Source organism: Triticum aestivum, chromosome 5A, assembly GCF_018294505.1.
Source record: "Triticum aestivum cultivar Chinese Spring chromosome 5A, IWGSC CS RefSeq v2.1, whole genome shotgun sequence".
Lineage (NCBI taxonomy): Eukaryota > Viridiplantae > Streptophyta > Magnoliopsida > Poales > Poaceae > Triticum > Triticum aestivum.
In genome coordinates this window covers 569,241,000-569,245,832 of record NC_057806.1, presented here as the reverse complement: position 1 = coordinate 569,245,832, position 4,833 = coordinate 569,241,000, and the positions used below count along the sequence as shown (strand labels likewise).

The window sequence follows — 4,833 nt, the reverse complement described above, 5'->3', positions numbered from 1 at the left end:
GAAGGAAGCGGTTGACTATAAGCATAATTTGCGAACGGAGGATCAGACAATGAATAACAAGCTCTTAGATGTTGGTGCAAAATGTGTGTGTGTGTGTGGGGGGGGTATTATATATGGCTAAGGTTGTGTTTTTGTGGGTTATCCAGAAAGCCCTGTTGAACTGCCTCCTTCCTGAGCAAGGCTGCTTTTTGAATGGGTTGCCCTCTGATGTCAGCTTTACTTCGGAGGATAGCTAAATAATAGCCCAGACAATTGTTTTTTTAAATCGAGTTGCGTTATGTCTTAATTAAGAGAGAATAGACTGAGTTACAGGTCCTACTGGGGATAATTCTCTTAACAACAATTACCATAATTTCTTGGCAACTGTGGTGACCCAAAGCTTCATTTTCTCAATGACCATGTTAAGCAAGATCGTGTGTGCGTGTGGGGAGGGGTGGGGGGAGGGGTGCTATTATGTTAGAAAACTCGAGCATTTCTCTCGTTCCAAATCGACCAAGAGACATGCATGGTGAGGGAGGCCATGGCCTTCCTACTGGGGATGTCAATCCCAGAACGGTTATCCCATCAATCCACAACACTGTGCTCTAGATGCCACAATGATGTATCCATATGCTCCCGAGTTGTATCTTCTCAATAACCAACTTCCAAAGACAGATAATGAACCGATATTTGAAGAGAGGTGTTTGTCGGATTCCTGCACCCTCTTGCAAAGTGGGAAGAGTTATAATTTGGCTACCCACGCTTGGCAAGTCTATCGGCCGTCCAAATACAATCTTGAAGTGTCAACCATGAGGAAAACTTAACTTTGGCCGGCGCCCATACCTTCCATATGACGTGATCCATTAGAGATAGAATCTTCCCCCAAAATTGAGCCTATCCGCGGAAGCCGGGGAGTAGTGTCCACTAGACGTGTGCTTCCAATCGATGTCATCCTGTGTGTGCTCATCACGATTGCATCTCATGAAGAGCATCCAAAGCATGAAAAAATAGCTAATGTGCTGGATGGACACTGTGGTGGAAAGCTTGATCTTGAAAATCCATGCATTGTTGTCGCGTAGAGCCTCTCTAACTTTCTAATTCTTTCTAGAGGAAGTCTCAAAGATAAGAGGTGCATTTCCATGGGCTTACGCCCAAGTGGCCAAGGAGAGCTCCAATACGGTGTCCTGGAGCCGTGCTCAACGGTAATGGTGGTTGAGGCATAGAAGAGGTTGAGATCATCCTCATCACATGGTTTTCCCATCCCCACATATAGCTTGATAACCTCCTTCCACTCAAACCATGGCCACTGAAGCCTAACAACGCGAGCAAATTTGTCCATATTATAGCCCGCCGAGCCCACCATACTCTGTAGGCCTACAAACCTCTTCTGAATTGGCCTTGCATTTAGTACTGGTCGTCTTGTCCGAAGCGGACCATATAAAACCCCGCCCAAGTTTGTTGATATCATGAACGATACCCGGTGGCAGTGTGACGAAGTAGATAGCTTGGGAGGTAAGCATAGACTTGACTTATGAACATTGTCGTTGATGTGGGTCCACCCGTCTTAAATATTTGGTGTACATATGCATTACGAACTACTATACCGGTAAGGTCGAGATGGGAAAATATCAGGTGATACCGAGCTCCCCGTGCTCCCATTATACGGGCTCCTAAGAGCCCTTGGAACTAAGATCCACCAATTGCATGTTGAGCTCTTGGAAGTTTGCAAGGAAGTCCTCTAGGATCTAATATTTACAAGCAAGTCCAGAAGCTTGGTCAGTGGTCGCTGGATCTCAAAATTCTTGAAAAAAAATGAAATTCAAACTTCTCAATCTCAAACAAAATCTGAAACTAAAATTGAACAAGTATACAAGGATGTGATGTGCGTGTTTGTCAAATTTTAGGATGAAACACCTTGAGATGCGAGCTGTGCAAAAAAAATGAAATCGTGGACTTTGAGGACGAATAGTACATTTACTAAAAAGGCGCATATTTGTTTTCTTGTGTGCAGGAGTCATTTTAACATATTTCGCCCTAAAAATTTGCGCACTTGTATATTATGTCCCAAGTATGTGTGTGTTTTTTTTTAAGTTTTTTGAAACGTACACATATGAATTTTGATCATTTCAAATTCGATATCCATGGAGGCCGAGCTCCATTTAGCATTTTGGCACAAAATATATGGACCTTGCCCTGTTACATCTATTATTTATTTACAGAGGGAGAAAGATCCATTTCAATGTTTCATGTAGCATTTGCTTTCCACCATGTTTCATATGTGAAGTACTGTTGGAGATTTTTCACGGCTATATATGCTCACTTCTATCAAACGAGTTGTCATAGCGTTATTAGGTCTGGGCTCGGACAATAAGTGTGACATTGATTAAATAATAACTGCATCTATGGAATGCCACCTATTCCTTTTCTAAAAAAAAAGGAATAGCACTTATTGTTAGGAACCTTGTTAGTCAGGAGGAAGAGCACTTGACTGAGGCACTGTGTTAAACAAGGGGTCCGCACAATTGGGACAGGCCTGGCGAGTAACTGAAGAAGGGGCTGCGCAAATTCAGAAATAGAGGAGCCAGAGCCAACTGCCTCTCCTGCCTACTGCCGACGCAGTGATTTTCAGCTGGTGGCATAGCACGCAGCGGCCTACCTCGGCATGTTTACGTAAGAATGTGGCTTCGCTTGCCACCAATGTCATAGGGCTCCTGTGGAAGCACCGTAACTCATGCATCTTTGATGGGATCGAGCCCTCGCTACCGGCACTGCTCGGTCAGATCGAGGATGAAGCTTGCGTTCGGGCCAACGTTGAAGCCAAAGGGGCTAAGCATGATCATTTGTACACAATTGGCTTATGTAATTTCGGGGCCGCGCACCCCCTTCTCCTATGCTCCTTAGCAGTCATTATACTCGTGTACGTCGGCATTGGCTTGCTCCTTGTGTTTGGTATTATGATTGCGATAGTGTAAGATCTTATCCTACCTTGTCTTGTACTCTAAATTAGTCATTATTTTATATATATGACCACGAGGCTTAAATCATAAACATTGATTACATCAACCTCTCTATCCCTTTTAACATGGCATCGGCCTAACTGATCCAAACCCTATCCGCCGCCGCCACTCCCGCTTGGCGCCGTGGTCGGTCTTTATGGCCGCCACCGGGGGCCGCGTCCGTCTGTACCTAAAGTTCGTCCGCCCGTCGTGTTGACCGGCTGTCCTAAAAAAATCTTTTTTCGACCAACTAATTCCGGGTTTTTTCTCTGTCACCGGTCAATTTGATCCGTGTTTCTTTTTGGTTTTCTAATCTATAATTGATATGGGTCGCACACCACCGTTCGTCATCTACAAGCGTGCCTGCTTGGTCAACATCTTCGTCATCCACCGAGATCCGCTGCCTCGTCTGCAATCTGCATGCAGCACTTCGGGTCTGCTGGTGGGCAGCCGTCGCGCACTCCTGTGCTAGCCATGTGGCCCACGATGGCGTGCCTCACTGCTTCGCTCATTGCACCATGGACGCGTGTGGCTGTAGACGTTTCCAGCCGTGTGTACTCGCGTGTCTCGCGCGGACGTGGATGGCTGCACGCACGCCTACGCGGGCGGCCGCTCGCGTTGGGCCACCAGGCCAAGCCGATGGATCACATATGGCTAGGATCACATGTGTGTGCTGGTCGGTGATCACATGCCTATTCCAGCCAGGCCAAGTCGAGCAACGGGTTGTCGCCGTGCACGGGCGAACCCAGAAAATTTGGCCATTGGATTCACTCCATGGCTCATTGTGAGAAGTTGGTACTAATATGTGAAGTGTAAAGTCTAATTTTGAATTATCTTACAACAAAATTATGACACCCGAAAACAACATAATGAATAGAAATACGACATCACATATCACATATTGTGTTGCATTAAAAACTGAAGAGTGCAAGAATACCGGTTTAATAATATTATAAAATCACTTGTTTACATATTATGAGTAGTATCAAATAACTTTGTAGCTTCAGGTGTAGCTTTTTATCTTCCTGGAACGTTGAAAATGTGACAAGTTGTTTGATGTTACCATTGCAAAATAATTTGAATTTTTCTTAAATATCTCCACATACCCACCTACAGTTTTTTGGAGCATTCTCAAGAACTACATTCTATATAGCTTTATTTTGGTTTTTTTGGAGCCTATCCTCTGCAAAATAATGGGTGACCTTCGTGTGCCTGTATCATTATCTGGATCTGATGACCGAGTTCTTGATTAATACTACTCCATATCCTAGATCAATCAAAGTCCATGGAGAAAAATAAATCAAAAAACTAGGGCAAAAAAATCACTGCTATTAGGATAGATAGAACATCCACAAAAGAGGGGATATGGGCATATGGCGATGTCATCTAATTACCTCGATCTGCAGCGGGCTGCTTTCCGACGTTACTGCTGGGAGTGAGCGCTGGCGTGCGGCGGCCGAGGCGCCAAGGCCGAACAGGCGAGAGGTGGAAATTGGAGAAACGAACAGACCGAGGCGTGCCGTGTGCGGCTGCGAGCGTATATATATACAGGCTGCGTCCGTACTCATTTGCTTTGCTCCTGGGCTTTTGCCTTTTGGGCCCTTTGTTTGCCTATCCACGTGACGTGATGTGTGTAATTTGATGGGGTCAGCCAAGATTTTTTAATGGGTTCATATCACGTAAATACGTACCCACACGGACGTATCAGGTAAAAGTCGTTGGGTTCACTTGAACCCAACGCGTCTATGCTGGCTCCGTCGCTGTCGCCGTGTCGTCCCTTTGAATCGCTGCATCACCGTTCTATGGTTCTTCCCGTGGAGGCGCGGACAGTGGCGGAGTCAGAAAAATTCTATTAGAA

General features: G+C 45.4%; 1 long non-coding RNA gene across 1 annotated transcript; it reads right to left on the bottom strand.

The window, feature by feature from the left end:
* Positions 1-3,901: 3,901 nt before the first annotated feature.
* On the bottom strand, positions 3,902-4,488 carry LOC123107745 (uncharacterized). Its single transcript, XR_006451742.1, has 2 exons — positions 4,370-4,488; positions 3,902-4,242 (listed from the first exon to the last, which is right to left on the bottom strand). It is a non-coding gene; the product is annotated as an uncharacterized lncRNA (long non-coding RNA).
* Between the last annotated feature and the right edge of the window lie 345 nt (positions 4,489-4,833).